Genomic DNA, 19,298 nt, shown 5'->3' with positions numbered 1-19,298 from the left:
GTATCTAGGAGTGGTATTGCTTGCTTATAGGATTTCTGCATATATAGATCTAGTATATATTGCCAAGGGTTTTCCAAAGTGGTTATATTAGTTGCAAAGTGGTTGTATTATTTTAAAATCACAATAGTATATAAGAGTTATAGTTGCTCCGCATTCTCACTAATACTTGTTATTGTTATTCTTGTTTGTTTTTTAAAAGTTATTTTGGTAGATGGATACCATGTTTTGTTGTTGCTCTAATTTGGATATTCCTGGTGACTAATGGCACTGAGGATCTTGAGAATCTTTCCAGTTGGGTTTTTTTGTTTTTTGTTTTGGTCATTTGGATGTGTTTTTGTGTGTGTGTGTGAAATTCCTGCTGCATACTTTTACTCATTTAAAAATTAGGTTGTCTGCTTTTTATTACTGATTTGCATAATAACTTCATATATTCTGGGAGTCTTCTATCACCTATATGTATTGAAAACCTCTGCTACTCAGTGGTTTGACTTCTTACTGTCTTAATAACTTTTTATGAACAGAAATTTTACTTTTTAATGAGGTCCAAGTTATCAACCTTTTTGTTTATGCTTGATGCTATTTCTGTCTTGTTTAAGAAATCTTCAGCAGTTACAAGGTCATGAAGATATTCTCCTATTTAACATTTTACAAGCTTTATAATTTTACCTTTCACATTTAAGTCTTTAAGTCACATTAAGTCAATCCATCTGGAACTTATTTTTTATGCATGAAGTCTAAGGGTCAAGGTTTTTAAAAAATTTTTCCTTCCATATGATTATCCAATTAATCACCATCATTCATTGAGAAAACTATTACTTCTCACTGCACTGTAGTAGCATCTTTGTTATAAAGTAGGTAATCTCACATGTTTGAGGCTACTTTAGAATTCTCTATTTTGTTCCAGCAGTCTATTTGTCTATTTTTGTGCCAGTACCATAGTGTTTATTTTTACTATATTTTTGCAATAGGCTTGGTATCTGATAGTGTAACTCCTCCAAGTTTGTTCTCCCTTAAGATTGTATTTCCTCGTGTCCACTCTTTGTGTTATAACTTGCATTCTTTTTGAGATGGGGTCTCACTCCATTGCCCAGGCTGGAGTGCAGTGGCACAATCATGGCTCACTGCAGCCTCAACCTCCTAGGCTCAAGTGATCCTCCCACCTCAGCCTCCTGAATAGCTGGGACTGCAGGCATGCACCACCACTCCTGGCTAATTGTTTTGTTTTGTTTTTTAATTTTTAAGTTTTTTGTAGAGACAAAGGTCTGTGTTGCCAGGCTGTTCTTGAAATCCTGGGCTGAAGTGATCTTCCCATCTGGGCCTCCCAACGTGTTGGCATTATAGGCATGCACCACATCACTCAGCCATCATTTGTATTTTACAGTGAGCCCATCAATTTCCACCATAAATAAAACAGCTGGAATTTTTATTGGAATTGCATCAATTTTATCTGTCTATCTATCTATCTATCTATCTATCTATCTATCTATCTATCTATCTATAAATTTGGAGTCAGTTGACAACTTTACAACATTGAGTTTTCCAATTCTCAAATATACCATAATATAAACCTTCGCTTGTTTATATCTTTAATTCTCTTGGTGATGTTTTGCTGTGTTCTTGGTTGCATTACTTTCATTGTATCTACTAAAGGTGCTTCATCAAATCTATTAGAAATGGTATTGTTTTGAAGCTTTGTTTTTTACCTTTGGTAGCTAGGATATCTAATGTCCTTGCTAAAGAGTGATTTGTATTTTGTGTTATCTAAAAACAACGGTGGCTCTATGTCTCTATTTTCTATCTTTCTTTTCGGATGGCCTCTCCAGGACAGTGCGGCATAGAACTGGTTTAGTAGATCTTCTTGTTTCATGTGCAAGAACAAGAAAAAAGCTCGAAGGGAAGGGTTTCTACATTTCACTATAAAATATTTACTGTAAGCTTAAAAGTTCTTTATCTTCACTTTATTAGATTATTCCTAGTTTGTTGAAAATCTGTTTCCTCATCATCAAATGGAAGACATTGTTAATTTTATCTAAAGAGTTGAATTTATATTTATAAAATTGTTCACAGTGTCTCTAGTCTTTTTTTAATTGAGGCACAATTTATGCGTAGTGAATTTTACAGATCTTAAGTTTATATAATTTGGTAAGTTTTGCCCACATATTCAACAACACTATAAAGACTTAGAATATTTTTCATTGCTAAGAACTTCCCTCATGTCCTGTTCCAGTAAATCTCTAACACACGTTTGACTTCTTTCACAGATTAGATTAGTTTTCCCTTTTCCTGAACTTTAACAAAAAAGGAATCATACATCTGTATTTATTGGGAGGGGGATTCTGACTCCTTTGTCTCAACATAATGTCTCTGAGATTTATACATTCTGTTGCATGTATCAGTAGTCTCTTCTCTTCTTATTGTTGAGTAATATGCCTTTGAGTGAATAGGACAACATTTGTTTATCAATTCTGCTATCAATCGACAGTTGGATTGTTTTCAGTTTGGGGCTTTTGTGGTTAAAGCTGCAATAAGCAATGATATAAAAGCCATTTTGTGTACATACCTATTACTTTCTCTTGGGTAAATAGAAGTGGAACTATTGGGTCATAAGATAGATGTACATTTGAAGTTAGAAAAATTTGCCAAAGACTTTTCCAGAGTGGTTTATTTATTTTACATTCCAGTAGCAGTTTATGAGAGTTGCAGTTGCTCTACGTTCTCACCAGTTTTGTGCTGTGCCAAGCTAATCTTGGTGGAGATGAGCTTAGGGTCTCTCAGAAGTCTCAAGGTGTCACTCAAGCTTGGAGTCTCACCAGATGCTTGAATGGGGAAGGATCTGTTTCCAAGCTTGTAGTTGTTAGCAGGATTCAGGTTCTCAGGGGTTGTTGGACAGAGGGCCTCAGCTACTTTCTGGCAACTGTCTGAAGGCTGCTTTGAGTAATTTGCCATGTAGCTTTCTCTGTAGGGCAGCTTTCTTCACCAAATCCAGCAATGGAGGGAATCAGTCACTAAGGTCTGGTAGCAGGGTAGAAGCTACCATCTTGTGTAACATACTCAAGGAAGTAACTTCTTAACAACTTTGCCTTATGCTGTTTGTTAGAAGCAAGTTACAGGTCCTGCCAACACTCCAGGGGAGGGGATTGTACAAGGGCATGAAAGCAGGAGGTAGGGATAATTGAGGCCATCTTAGAATTTGTCCACCTCAACTAGTTTCAGGGATGATTAAAGCCCTTCTCCAGAGATGCACACTTTTTTTTTTGTCTTAGCCATAACACCCTGGAGAGTAATGACACAACTGAATATGACCAAATACATGTAATAGGGTGGGACGAATTGGGAGAACTCAGGGTTTGTAGTTAGGTGTGTTCCTTCATGTGGAGGAAGTTTAATTACAGTCCAACAAGGGGTTCCAAACTGTGGCTTCTTAATTTCTCAACAGAAACAGGGCACAGGTATGCCTCCTGGCAGATGAGGCAGATGTACACCATCTGGGGATGTGTTTGCAGGTAGCTTGTCTCTCAAGGCATGGAGATTTTCTGGTAGTGTTCCAATTCCTGGGAGGGACTTGCAACAGCATGGGTAGTGCTATGATTTGAAAGCACCCCCTCCAAATCTCAGATGTTGCCAGTGTGATGATAGTAAGAGGGAGGTGGGATTGTTAAGAGGTGATTAGTCCATAAGGGCTCCTTCCCTCATGAATGGGATTAAGACTCTTATAAAAGAGGCTTCACAAAGCATTTGTCTCTTGCCCTTCCTCCATGTGAGGGCATAATGTTACTCCCCTCTAATGGATGCAGCCCTCACTAAACAACTAAACCTGCTGGTGCCTTGATCTCAGACTTTCCAGCCTCAGGAACTTTGAGAGAAAAATGTCTATTCTTTATAAATTACCCAGTCTGACATATTTTGTTGTATCAGCACAAGACAGATTAAGACAGGTAATGGGCCAATACTGGGCATAATAGCAATATAAAGAAATGGGTCTAAGACATAACCATGGTGTGTAAATTATCAGAACTAAGGCAGAAGTTTTAGGAGTAGACTTAGAAATAAGAAACATAGATCTCAGGACTAAGGTACCAGGTGAGGACCAGCTCAGGTGAATCCTAGAGAATGCAGGGGTCTTAAATTCATAAATTTCTCTTGCCCTCAGACAGGATTGACTTTAGAGAATGGAATTAAATCTGAAGCTACACGGGGAGAGAGACCCTAGAACCCAAAAATCTTGTAGAATTGATCATCAGGGGACTCCTCTAAGGCCTTGGAGGCTGACAAAGTAACTTTACTTTCAGTTTCCTTTTTTTCCCACTCCCTTTTGGACACACCATTTCCACTGCCTAAATAGTTTATTGCTAAGGGACATTTCTATTTTAAGCTTCTTTCTAATAGTGGAATAAAATGCCTTGTGCCTTAGTTTGCAATTTTGAATATTCTGGGATAGGTAGAAGAATTGCATGGGAAAGTGGCATGCTGTGTCTATGTCTTTCTGAAATCATATCTACAGACAGCTACTTATCTTTCAAGAAAAGGATCTCTGTCCATTCGTTTGTTGAATGATAGTTGAGAAGCTACTGGTGCTATGAACTGTATTAGTGCTGGAATAAAATTAGAATTTAAAAAATGTACATTATTCCTACCTTCAGAATTGGAAAATACTACTTCACAGAACTGGAAAAAAACTACTCTAAAGTTCATATGGAACCAAAAAAGAGCCTGCATTGCCAAGACAATTCCAAGCAAAAAGAACAAAGCTGTAGGCATCACACTACTTGACTTCAAACTATACTACAAGGCTACAGTAACAAAAACAGCACGGTACTGGTGCCAAAGCAGTTATATAGACCAATGGAACAGAACAAAGGCCTCAGAAATAACACTACACATCTACAACTGTCTGATCTTTGACAAACCTGACAAAAACAAGCAATGGAGAAAGGATTCCCTATTTAATAAATGGTGCTGGGTAAACAGGCTAGCCATATGTAAAAAGCTGAATCTGGATTCCTTCCTTACCCCTTGTACAAAAATTAACTCAAGATGGATTAAAGACTTACATGTAAGACCTAAAACCAGGAAAACCCTAGAAGAAAACTTAGGCAGTACCATTCAGGACACAGGCACGGGCAAAGACTTCATGATAAAAACACCAAAAGCAATGGCAACAAAAACCAACATTGACAAATGGGATCTAATTAAACTGAAGAGTTTCTGCACAGCAAAAGAAACTACCATCAGAGTGAACAGGCAACCTACAGAATGGGAGAAAATTTTTGCAATCTACCCATCTGACAAAGGGCTAATATCCAGAATCTACAAAGAACTTCAACAAATTTACAAGAAAAAACAACCCCGTCAAAACGTGGGCAAAGGATATGAATGGACACTTCTCAAAAGAAGACATTTATGCAGCCAACAGACACATGAGAAAATGCCCATCATCACTGGTCATCAGAGAAATGCAAATCAAAACCACAATGAGATACCATCTCACACCAGTTAGAATGGCGATCATTAAAAAGTCAGGAAACAACATGCTAGAGAGGATGTGGAGAAATAGGAACACTTTTACACTGTCGGCACAAGTGTACATTAGTTCAACCGTTGTGGAAGATGGTGTGGTGATTCCTCGAGGATCTAGAACTCGAAATACCATTTGACCCAGCCATCCCATTACTGGGTATATACCCAAAGGATTATAAATGATGCTACTATAAAGACACATGCACATGTATGTTTATTGCGGCACTATTCACAATAGCAAATAGTTGGAACCAACCTAATGTCCATCAGTGTTATACTAGATTAAGGAAGTGTGGCACATATACACCATGGAATACTATGCAGCCATAAAAAAGGATGAGTTCATGTCCTTTGTAGGGACATGGATGAAGCTGGAAACCATCATTTTCAGCAAACTAACACAAGGGCAGAAAACCAAACACCGCATGTTCTCACTCATGGGTGGGAATCGAACAATGAGATCACATGGACACAGGGCAGGGAACATCATACACTGGGGCCTGTTTGGGGATGGGGAGCTGGGGGAGGGATAGCATTAGGAGAAATACCTAATGTAAATGATGAGTTGGTGGGTGCAGCAAGCCAACATGGCCCATGTATACCTATGTAACAAACCTGCACGTTGTGCACATGTACCCTAGAACCAAAGTATAATAAGAAAAAAACACAAAATAAATAAAAAGGCTTCTGGGTCACATGAACTTTTCCAACAACACATTAATCCAATTTGATTTTTTTCATCAATCATTTATGGTGATTTTGGGTCTGAGATATTTTTTGGGCGATAGACTAGTAAGTATATAAACTGAATAAAGCAGTTAGACTCAAAGGTCTGTAAATTTCAAGAGTGTCTTTTATTTTACAAACCTGATTATAAGCTGAAAATGCAAATAAGTATGTGGGTGGAGAAACAGGAAGTATCTATATTAAATTGTGTTTTATTTTCCAGACTGAATTAAAATAATTTCCAAAAAGATGAATAACACCATTTATGCACATGAGAGTGAGGGCATATTACTTTCAAATGTGTTACATTTCTACATGGTAATGGAATATTTTTCCATCCTCTCAGTTCAGAGAAAATAATTCCTCTTATTGGGTAAGTTTTATATCTGAAAACTTGAAAGGCAGAAATTAAGAAATTAATTTAATCAAGTAACCAGAGTATGAATTGCTTCATGTTTTGACTTCAAATACTGAGAGACGAATGCACTTATTAGAGATGGATAGTGATTCGGAGAGGAACCTCATGAAACCATTGAAGGCTAGCTCCTTAAAGGGTTTTTTAAAACTTCAGAAATTTTTTTTTCTCTGCTTTAAAGATCTCTAAATAAAACCATTTTATCCCTCTTATTTGGGAAATGTTCAATGTCAAATGAGTCTGGAGTTCTTTCCCATGTTGAGTTAAAGTCTCTCTTGCTACTCTGTAAGGCTGTTTTTTCTTACTTAGAATGACTGGCAGCTGCCTACAATCTTTCATGAAATAATGTTTCATATAATTGAGGAGAGTCATGAAGTCAGATCTTAGCCTCATCATCCAAGTTAAAATCACCAAGCAAAGGAGCAGTATGTAATCATATGCTTAATGTGGAGAAGAAAAAGTCAAAGGTAGCGTAGGGGAGAAGAAAAACTTTTTTCCGCTACCCTGTTAGGTTCATTGGCTGGGGCCCTGTAAAATAGACTGAGAAAAAACAGATTAACAGGAGAAAAGGCAAACAAATTTTACCTGACGTTAGCTTTTCTTAACACAGGGGCCTTCCTGGAAAAGAAGTAAAGCTTCAAAGAAGTAGATAGGCCTGAGAATTTATGTACCATTTTAAACGAAGAATGATAAAATTATGGATGTGTGACAAGGCAAAGGAAAGGTTTTTTAGCTTCTGGGAGTGGTAACCTGTAGGAAGGTAGATATATGGGAGAATCTAATGGAAGATCTGGGTTATTTTAGTAAGGCTTGGTTGTGCAGGTTCATCTTGGTGCCAACTTTCTGTCTTCTTCATGGCCAAAAACTTCCTTGCAGGAGGGAATCTATGGCAGTCCTCATTGCTCAGGAGTTTCTGGTTTTAGTAAGATAAAGGAAGTCCTGGCAACTTCTGTGAAATCTCAGTTTCCTTCAGTTCAAAGTAATCCTTATGTCAAAATGACATATTTTAGGGTAGCATATTTTGGGGTGACATTTGGATCACCTTCAGTATCATAGACAGTCTGTTAGTGATAACCCACTGGGTAAACAACTCTGGCCAACTGTCCCTTTTCTTGTAAGTCTCTTTTCCAAACTTACAATGTATGTTTTCATTCTTCTGTTTTTTCTATTAATCACTTAGATTAGAAGTGGATATGTAGAAGGACATTTCTGTGTGTGAAAAGTTAAATTGATGCAGACTCTTCTTCTTTGTCCTGGACTGCATTGGTGGAATTTACTTATTCATCAAAAAAATTTTTTTAGAAACAGGTCTCACTCTTTTTCCCAGGCTATAGTCCAGTGGTGCAGTCATAGCTCACTGTAACCATGAACTCTTGGGCTCAAGTGATCCTCTTGCTTCAGCCTCCTGATTAGCTAGGATGACAGGCATGCACTACTATGCCCAGCTAAGTTTTTAAATTCATTTTTATTTTTTGTGGAGACAAGGTCTAGCTTTGTTGCTCAGGTTGGCTTTGAACCTCTGGGCTCAAGTGGTCCTCCCACCTCAGCTTCCCAAAGTGCTGGAGTTACAGGCGTAAGCTTTTCCAGTCCTTAGTTTGTTCTAGGTCCTGTTAAAGGTTCTAGGGATGCAGCTGGTAAAATAAGATAAACAATGAAAACATGGCTCCTCTCATGGACTTTGAATAAAATGGAGTGATTGTACAGTTTATTCCAGAACTAGAAACTGGATTATTCCTTGCTAATCTATTTGTCTTCAGTTGGCACCTCAGTGTTGGTGGTTTTCTAATCAATCATCTAACCAGCATTCGCTGAGTGTCCACTCCTGCGATGCATTAGGCAGTTGTGGAGCTGGTAATCTAGCTAGGGAGAGGAAATCAAAAGGGATCATTGCATGACAATTTTAGGCAATCAAAATGTTTCACACAGCAATACAGGATTAACAGCTTCACCTAGACTATTAGCTCAATTCTATGACTTCTCAGGAGGTGTTTGCTAAATTATGTCATGGAATATTTCCTTTTCCCTTCACAATATTAGTTGGTGGGATATATATAATGTAAAAATAATTTGATGTCTGCTTGCATACCTATCAGTTAATAGAATTGCTGTGGTGACATGGTGAAGTTCTAATTCTCTTTCTTCATTCTGGGAATCTCTTTGCTCTGAATGAATTTAGTAAGATGTCAGGCTTTTGTTGAGTTCACTAAGCCTGGTGATTATTCCATATGATTGATTTTATTAAAAATAAGCTTACAAGCAGCAAAATGTTGACAATAATTTAGATGTTCCCGAAAATGTCAAACTTTCCTAATTTATGTAAATAATTTTTCCTTATTAATTTGCTTTTTGAGCATTGTATTAAATACCAACCATTTGTCACCTGTAAAATGCTTTTACTGCTCCTCAGACCATAGCTAGCATTGTGCAAGTTTTAAAGACAACAAATTAACATTCTATGCTGTGGGTTAACTACTGGAAACCTTGTATAATGGCATTTGATTATATAAGGCTGATGATTTAGTCTCATGAAAATCCTACCTAATTGCTTGGGTAACTTTCATCATCTTTCATAAAAGAAGATGACATGAATGCCAATGATGATAGGGAAATGTCAGATTCTCTTTCTAGCAGCTGTTTGTACCCAGACTTCCAAAGATTTGACACTTTGTTTGAATCCTAGTAAGCTCTCTGCACTTGAGAAATTATCATTCTGGGTGATTTAGGAAATGTTGGCCCACTGAGGGAAATAAAGGTAAGATTGAGAGGGAAGAAGGAAGTTGCAGTAGAAATCTTTTAGGGCATCATCCAGCTAAAGAACCTGCCCTTTCTTTTGGTGTTTGATCCCAGATTTGTGAGGAATAAGCCACCCAAGTTTGTATTAATATAAGCCCCTATACTCTTGGTGATAACTCCTTGGTTTCTTGTTACATACATATATGTTGGTAGGAATTTCTTTCTTGGGCTTTTGGAATCAGAATGCAAAGACAACTGGCATACATTTAGATGAGAATGGGACAGTAACAACAAAATGTAGGAGCTGCGAATAAAAACCTCTGCCCTGTGAATAAAGGAGGGAGAATGCAGATCTACAGAGAACGAAAGAAAGGAAGCAGAATTTAGTGAGCAGAAGAGATAAGAGATGAGTTTGCTGGGTTCTTGTTCCATCCAGGTGAAGTGGTAGTGGAATACTTACCCTGGAGCCAAGTGGAAAGTGAGACCTCCCCAGGTCACAAAGAGAGAGAGCAGGAGAGAGGTGGGTCTCCATGGGAAAACCAGAAGGTCATTGCCAGAGGAGGAGAGAATGAATGTCAGGAAAACAAAACAATGGAGGTTCTCTGCAGTCAGAGAGGCAAAGGGAGAATTTTTAAATAAATGAAAGTTTTTATGATTATCTGACTAAAGTTACAAGTCATTGTAGAATTGGATTTAAAATTGTTTGAAAAAATGTTTAAACGTAAATGATAAGTACACTACTATTTTCTTGATCCGTATTAACATTGATTTTGTGATCATTTGATCAGGATTAGGATGATATTTTCCCTATATAGTATATGTAGAAAGGATTCTTTCTAATGAACTGTGAAATTGTGACATAAGAGGGTTGCTGTTTACCTACTTAAGCAAATGCTTCAGGAGACAGTTTAGCAATATTCGTTACTTCATGCATATATTGCTAATGATTACAAATGTGTTTTTGTGGCACACTTTGAAAGGTAAAACAATATTTAGTAATTCAAACCTTCAGGTGGCATTTCCTGCAGTTATTTTGGTTTGGTAAATTCCTACTTGGCCTTCATCCATTTTTGATTCTCTAGCAAGTTGTGGGAGACGTTGGTTTTGAACAACTGTCAAATAATTTATTTATGCTCTTTAAAGAATTATTGGATATTAGGGATGAGGATATGTCCTCATCTTTTGCTTCCCTGGACAATTACCCATTTCTATTCATCATAATATTACCATCTGCTTCCATGAGTGTAAAAAGCCATGCAGGGAGAGAGTCAGACAGGTCTTGTTTCATAATGGTCATTTGTGGGCTTCTCTGCTTGTAAAAAGGCTAGGAGAGCTCTGTGACCTTCACAATGGTAGACATTTAGCCACAGAAACAATGTGAGTAGAAAACATAAGCAGAGAGCTAGGAGGGAAATTTAATTTCTGGCTTAATTTTTACAGGAGAGATCAGGACATGACTAAGCATATCGCCTGAGCTTGCTTCTGAGTATCCAGATAGACACAGACCTAGGATCCAGTTGGGAGTTTTCTAACCTGGCCACTTTTATATCTCCATTGGGTGTGGCCACTCTGAGAACCACAGTAGCTTTTTTCCCCTAGTCTTACAGAGGGCAGCATGGATCATGTTCAGTATTCATTGTCCTGCCTAACCCACTCTGACCACTCTGGTAACCCTCTGAGTGCCTCACCCTTCTTTTTCCTAGTAAACATAGTGGATACCACAGCTTATTCCCTGACAGGGGTCCTGTCTGAGGGGCCACCTGGTAGTAGTCAGCACCAGTGCCTGGGCCTCTGTTTCTTCAGCAATGGTAGAATGTACTTGGGCGACAACAATCTGCCTTTGAAATGACTGGAGAGCAGTGAATTGCTCAAGCCATGGATTGTCTGCAGGCGGATATGGACCCAGGCATCCAGAAGAGACAGCCCAGGAGGCCTGGAGGAAATGAGATTGGACCTATTTAGAAAGGAGTAGGAGCACTGAGAGGGAGGTCATTGAGGAGAGGTGGGAAAGCTTTCAGTGGGAAGAAATGCATGACCCAATACAGACCTGGAAATATTAACAATATAAGTAGTCCTTGAGCCCTCGTGTCATGCAGGGCACTGTGCCACATGTTTGGCATGCACTATCTCATTTAATCCCTTGATCTTCAGTCCAATGCTCTACCTCTGAGCTATACCCTTTCTTTCATTTAATCCCTATAGGTAAGTGCCCTTATCATTCTCATTTCAGTGCAGAGGAAAGCTCAGGGAGGTGAATTGGTTTGCCACATATCACAAAGTTCATAAGGGGCAGAGGCTGGAGTACATCAAACAGGTATAGCTACAAAGAGGAGGAAAGGCTGGCCTTGCTGTCACCAAGAGTTTGTGTCATATAGAACTGCCCTGCAGTAATAGCTAGCACAACTGTACAGCTGCAGAAGTATAAAGCTGTACAAAGAAGGATTACCTGTATAGCATTTCCCCAGCTTAGTGAAAAGGCAAGTCTTGAACTCACATGATTTCCAGGAGCTGCGGTGCTGTATTGTTGAATCATTTGAAATTCATTTTCACCCTGTTCCCTAAAACACCTCAGTAATAGCAACACATCAGCGCACGCGTGCGCACACACACACACACACATACTCTCTCTCTCTCTCTCTCTCTCTCTCTCTCATTCATGAGAAAAAGAAAGATTTATTGTGAGGAACTGGCTCGTTCCAATTTTGGAGGCCGAGACATCCCGCAACCTACAGTCTGCGAGTTGGAGACCCGGGAAAGCCAGTGGTGTAATTCAGTATGAGTCTGAAGACCTGAGAATCAGAGCTGTATATCGCAGCCCAAGGTTAGGAGAAGATGAGTTGAGTGGTCCCAGCTCATCAGGGAGGCAGAAAAAATAAGAGGGGACAGATGCCTCCTTCCTCTGGCTTTGCTTCAGGCCCTCAGTGACTGAATGATGCCCACCCATACTGGGGAAGGCAGGCTGTCTTATGAAGTACGCTGATTTGCATGTGAATCTCAGTCAGAAACACCCTCATAGATGCATCTAGAAATGTTTATTCTTGGCATCCTGTGGCCCCGTCAGGTTGACAAATAAAGTTAACCATCAGACATACCTATTAGATGCCCATGATCTGTTAAGCAAAACCAAACCCACATTCTCCAAGGCACAGCTGATGGTGTCCTTCTCACTTTTCCTCACTCAGGAACTACTGAAGGAGGTGGCACCTTCAGAGACAAGATGGAGGCAGGATAGGGGAGGGGATGAGGATATAGACCATGGAGACTGACAGACCCGGGCCTTGATTCCAGTGCCTTATTTTCTTCATATAGAAGAGGAGGAGGAAAATGCCAATTTCATGGGGGTGGATGTAACAAGGAACGAACAAAACCCCCAAAGGTGTTGATGCCTAAACAGGCAGTACATTAAGTGCCCAGTAAATATTACTAAAGCAGTATTGCCAGGAGAATCAATTTATTCCTTTCTAAATTTGGTTAGAAGTGTTTCCAGGTTTAGTCAAAGCAATCCAGTGGGTTGGCCCAGGAGCAAGTTCTGGAGCTCAGTGTTCTTATGTGCAGACCACTGACTGTTCTCACTACCTCACGCTCCATTATTAAAGAGTCCCAGAGAGGGAGAGCATGTTCAAACAACCGATGCACAAAAGTCTGATAAATTAGGGAAGTATAGTGAATGGTCCCATTTATAACTATTTTCCATTGACTTCCTTTAGATAAGAAGCTTTTTTGTGCTTTCTTTTTCAAATTAAAGAACATGAATTTATGCATACCAGTTTTCTAATCTGTCCTCAGCATATCTAGCCAGTGTTATTTTTAACTACCATTATTTGGCACATCATCTAATAGAGGTGGGCTGCTCATCTCCCAGGTCCCCTCTACTTTCTGTGAAGTTCTCTCCTCTATACCCTGAACATTCTAATTCCTCCTATTGGAAGCATCTCTTCTTCCTCCTCTCTGACCACATCCTCCCTTTTCTTCAAGACTCTGTTTAAGATCCACGTGTTCTAAGAAGCCCTCATTGTGGGCCTCAGTCCTCTCCACCTGCTCTGATCTTTGAAAATTGCATATGATATTCTCGAAATCTGTAGAGCTCCAAAAAAGCCTTCATCACTAAGCAAAGTGACTGTAGCTCAAAGGTTCTGACTATCTGCGTGGCTATGCTGATCAAGAAAGACTAAGGCAGGTTTATTCTGTCTTGGTGTATGGCATAGGTTTTGAGGACAATTGAGATGCTGGAGATCATCAGCATCATGCCGTTAGGAGATGGAAAGTCACCAAGAGCGTAAAGAAGCACACAGCATGTGCACGTGTGCGAAGTTATTTATTTACTCAGTAAAGGGCGTATAAAAAAATCTATGCCAGGGAAGGTCAACAAGGGCAGTACTCTACTCATTTATCCAGGAAGCTCTTGATTTTTTAAATAATAAAGCCCTAAACATTATGGAAATGTACCTGTTTTCATTAAATTACTCTTAACGTTCATTTTTCATGTGAAAAATGAGCTTCAGGCTTCAACATGATGAATGGTTTCCTCCTGTGTGACAGTGGTGGAGGAAGTTAATTTAGCACTGCTGCAAGGAGTCCTGGTTGTCTCCTATTTTATTCTGGGGCTGTTGATTAATAGGATTACACTGGAGTGATTACAGCTGCCAATTTGTTTATCCCATCACTGGGGTCAGTGCTGAGGATCTTATTTCAGGTTTCTCTGGTTTTGAAACCTGGTTTGTCATGTTTGTAATGTAATAAACTTCTGCTGTATCATCACTCCATGGAGTGTTCAACTAAGCTAAATGAACCCTCGAGCCATCCATGTTATGGGAATTTGAGTCATTTGTTCACAAAGTATTGATTGAGCACCAGTGGCGAGCAATATCTTGTACTGTGCTGAGAAAATCAAGGCCATTGCACTTGATGCAAAGGGGGAGGCCAATTTATACTTTGGGAACCTGAGTATTGGCAAAGTGTGAGCAGTGGGACATGGGGAGGTGAATACCTAGCTAGGCTTTAGTATCATCAATAATAAAGTAAATAATTAGACCAAATAATTTTTTTGTATTTATTCAGATTGTGGAACACTACCATTTTGTGGAATGTCAAGAAATAATGACACTTAGTTCCACTATGTAAACTAGGAGATATTTTATAAGTATGTATCTGCTGTGTGATCCTGAGCATGGCATACTTAAAAATATGAGCTATTCCGGCCACTGCCCTCTAGCCTGGGTGACAGAGCGAGACTCCGCCTCAAAAAAAAAAAAAAAAAGAGCTACTGTGTCTAGGCAGCAGTGCTTCCCTTAGACCTGGGCAAATGGGGCCTCTGCTCTAGGCCTTATAAATTGGAGTGTCTTGTGCTTTGACTGTGTCTTTCTTGAAATTTTCTAAATTCCCCTATGATGTCTGGAATGGCCCAGTATTGGTAGTGCCATCCTGTCAGGGTGCCCTGAGCCTGGGTTGGAACATGCATGGGCCTCAGTCTCATTTTTTCCTTTTGGAAGTATTTGGAGCTCTCTACCTCACATGACAGATTAACCAGATATCCTGAGGACCTGTGTAATTTGCACCTATGGGAGCATCCCAGGGTTCCATAGCTGGACTCAAATGGCAGGACTCTGGCTTCAAAGGGTAGTTTGGTAAGTTGATCACTCCTGCAAACCCATGTAGTATTTCCTTTGTGAGCTCACACAAGATTAGGCTACCAGCACGGTGCCCATGTGATTGATGTGGTCATCCCAGGTAACTCTCACATAGGTATACAGGATGAGCTCAGGGCCCTGGAGTACCCCTGGTACACTAACATCCCTTGGACCTGAGCCATGTATATGGACCCATGTATTGGCTCTTACTTATCCATGTTGTGACTGCAGATTCATCTCCATTCTGCAGTACAGAAGGCAGCAAGATTGGAGACAAGTGTCCTTTACCCATAACTCCCCAGCAGCTGACAATAAGGACAATTGCCCCACCCTCTCCATAGGCTCCATACTACATGTTGGACCACCCCTGGTAGTGGCTGCACCTATTTCCTCATAAGCATTTTTAGACCGTGGCTCTGCAGTGCCAATGGGTCCTCCCAGCTGATGTCCTCTCTTGCCTCTGATCATGCTCTCCCAACTTGGTCTTAAGGTATGTTGCATAAGGGAGAGACATTTCTTGCCCCCATGGAAACACTCCTTTTACCCCCACCTGGGTGGCCATGTGTGGAAGGCAACAGTGTGGTCAACGCTGAAAAGGATCACATTCCAAGAATGCCAGGATTATCTTCTTAAGAGTTCAAAGAACACAAGGGATTGGAGGATGTGCTGTTTTGTTTTACACCATACAATTTTGAAGAGTAAATTTAACACAATCAAAAAAACAAATTATCGTTTACGTTTTTGTGCATCGTCTGAGTGAGACTTGCATGTGTAGGCAATGTCAATAAAGCACAATAACAACTTTTGTGAGATCATTAGAAGCCAATATTTACAGGCAGCACAATGAATGAGTGTTAGGAGTAATAATGTAATCAGCATTAAATAAATGGAGTTAGGGAACTCAAGAGGCAAGCAGGCCTATATTTTTAAGAAATCTGAACAGGTCTGAAGAGCCATGGCATTGTGAGTAACAACAGCGTTGCTACCTTTTTCTCCCAGGAGGCAGTACGAAAGAGCCAGGAATTACGCCTATGACAATAAAGAATGTGAATTGGTGATTCCTGTTCCTGGACAGGAAGAGATGGTGCTTGAACACTAAGAAGAATCTTCATATGCACTGATTGGAAAAGAAACCAATATGTTTCCCTTTTCTACTCATTATTCTGTCCTTTCATTGAAAAATCACTATACCTTATACAAGCCCGTGAATTCATATTACATTTTAAAGATCAAACTGCTAGTGTAAGACAAGGTCACTCCCTAGGGATGGCCTTGTTGGGTAGGATACTTAGTGGTACTCAGGAAATAAGATGCTGTCTGTGCTGCCCATTGGAGAATTTGTTTTGAGCTTGGACTCAAAGCTGGAATTAATTCTTCCCAACAAAAAAGGAAAGTAAAGTGAAGCACCCTATTTCTCAGCAGAAAGAGACAACAAAAGAGGAAGAGGATGAGGGATAGAGAGAGGAGGAAACACCTGGAAGAGAAGGCTGCTCAGCTGCAGACATAGAAGAGAAATCACCCCTGGGATGGGAAGTTCTTATTTATCTAAGAACATTGGAGGAAAGCAAATTCTTGTAAGTAGAGGAAGAACATGCAATATTTTAAAATATCTGCATTATGTAGTTAGGAACACAGAGATTTAGCATTTTCTGTAACTCGTAACCAGGAGGTTTTAGAGAATGACATGTGCAACCATTCTAGAGCAGACTTATGTGTGACAGATGACAATGTGAGAGACAGTATATAAAGATGGTAGAAAATGAATAATGTGACATAAAGATAAATCCATATTATCAGTGCACCAGGCACCACTCTTACTGAGGCAGTGGTTTTTTTTTCTGTCCATATATCTTATATCTCTAATTCACTGCAATTTTTCAAGTAATTATTGACAGATTCTTTACTCACATTTGCTGCTGTATTTTATCCACTTTTTTTTCTGTGCTTGGAGGTTTGCATGTATTCAAAGCAAGCAGGTGCATCCTTAGTACAACATCACTTTTTGAGTTCTAATACTCTGAGAGGTACATTTTCTTAATTTTTTTTTGTCAGATCAAGTTAAAAGGTCCCTCTTGTCTTCAGCCTTTTTCATAAGCATCAGCTCATTTTTGACTTTGATCTTCTAGATTCTTGTCAGTCTGTTTTATTTCTCTTAGACTGTGTGCTCCTACTTCCTTTTTAAAATACGTGCCTGTGAAACTTTTTCCCCTCGGGGACTCCCTTTGCAACCACCCTGGTTTCTTGATGCTCTTACTAATTGGAATTGTGGGCTATACCAGGTCTTGTCAGTTACACAGCTGCTTTTTCAACTTGCCTGATGCTTACTGCCTTCTTTCCTTCCCAAATTTTTGTGACAAGAATGTTCTTTTGTACAGAAAAAGCTAAATCTCAGTAATCAAGGTGTCATAAATACCTCATGCTTGTTATGGTTTATAACATATATATTTGGCTATAGTTTTCATTGAATTCCTTCATTTTCTGTTAGTTTTATCAGCCAAGTTTTTTGCCATCATAAAGGCAGGATTGAGGCTAGGATGATAAATGGATTGAAATTATCAAAGAGATAACTTCAAAAAGGTTTTGAACATTCAAATAAAGGGAAAAGAAAACCTTTAGGTGACTCTTCATAAAACAAGTTCTTTCCCCAAATCACAAATAATTCTTGAACATTTGTTACTTTTCTTCAGAGACCTAGAAAGGAAAAATTACAGAACAAATGCCATGGATGTTTGTAAAACTGGAGTTCACTGTGGGCAGTGAGGTAAGGGACACCGTATGGATCTTAGAGAATATTTCTAAGTAGAAACTGCAACTTCAGAAACCATGATCTGCCCCCTGGAATTTCCTGCAGGTGGTGAAGTAAGGGACATTGTGTGTGCTTTGTAGCATCAAAAGTATTACAAGTAGAAGCTCTTATCTCTATTAACTTCCCTCCCCACTACGTTGCCTGTCTGATCTCATCTCCCGTTACTCTCCCTTGTCTCTGCTCCAGTCCAGGCGGCCCAGGCAGCATTCTCCCTGGTCTTTGGAAGACAGTTTGCCCTCAGGATGGCACAATTGCTGTCTCCTCTGTTCTCAATGTCTTTGTCCAAGAAATTTGCACTGTTTGCCTTCTCATTTCTTTCTGGTCTTCTATCAAATTGCTCCAGCTCAATGTGACCTTTTTTTCCTGTCCACTTTATATGAAATTGGTATACACCTCCAACACACACACTTTGTGTTATTCTTCTTGGCTTTATTTTTCTTCTCACTATTATCACATCTATCAATAGAAATACTTCATTTATTTATCTTGTTAATTTTTCCTTCTCATTCACCAGAATGAAGATATTTTCTGTTTTGATCACTGCTGTATCCTCAGTCAATACAGTAGTATCTGAGACACAGTAAGCCCTCAATATATGTTTGTTGGGTGAATAAATAAAACCTCAACTAAAAGGGGCAATTGGCTACCTAAAATTTTGCTCTAATTTGTATATATTGGAGAAATAGTGTTGCAATAGAATACGTTAAACTTAGGGGTTTGTTCCCCCCAAATTTAACTCTTTATACCCTCATGGTAGATGTTAGACTAAAAGTTAAACAAATAAAAACTCCAGTGTTTACCCACCGTCTTTAGAAGTCTTGATGAAACTATCTAGCACTTTTCTTTGGAGGGTGGGACTACTTTCTCACTGCAGTCTTGGAGTCTCAGCTGAAATTAAGACAGGAAGTTTCATTTTATATCCTGTTGCATTAGTATTAACATATTCTTAAATTCATGCTAATCAGCATCATTGGTATAAAATGGAATAAAATGAAGTTGTGGGGAATGTTGATCCCACGTGTATTCTAAAGCAAATAGGAAAGGTCTCCATTTTTATCACCTTGCTTTCTACTCTGCAACTTCCTAAAAAAATCTATTCTCCCACAGTTCTAGAGGCTGGAAGTCGAAGATCAAGGTGTCAGCAGGGTCATACACCCTTTGAGACCTGTAGGGTGCATCAGTTTGCTAGGGCTGCCATAACAAAGTACCATGGATGTGGTGGCTTACACAGAGATTTATTTTCTTATGGTTCTGGAGGTTAGAAGTGTGAGATCAATGATTTGTTTCTTCTGAGGCCACTCTCCTTGTCTTATAGGTGGCTGTCTTCTCCCTGTGTCTTTACGGCACCTTCCCTCCATACGTGTCTGTGTCCAAATTTCCTCTTATAAGTATAGCAGTCATAGTGGATTGGGGCCCACTCTAATGCTTCATTAATTAATTACTTAATTACCTCTTGAAGGCCCTATCTCCACAA

General features: G+C 39.4%; 1 protein-coding gene across 1 annotated transcript in view; it reads left to right on the top strand.

Annotated features, from left to right (window-relative positions):
* Positions 1-19,298, top strand: part of KCNN2 (potassium calcium-activated channel subfamily N member 2) — a 443,065-nt gene that overhangs the window by 54,353 nt on the left and 369,414 nt on the right. The gene's annotated exons all lie outside the window — the stretch shown is intronic.

Source organism: Rhinopithecus roxellana, chromosome 3, assembly GCF_007565055.1.
Source record: "Rhinopithecus roxellana isolate Shanxi Qingling chromosome 3, ASM756505v1, whole genome shotgun sequence".
Classification (NCBI taxonomy): domain Eukaryota; kingdom Metazoa; phylum Chordata; class Mammalia; order Primates; family Cercopithecidae; genus Rhinopithecus; species Rhinopithecus roxellana.
Note: the sequence above shows the minus strand (reverse complement) of the source record. Positions and strands in the feature narration are given on the sequence as shown.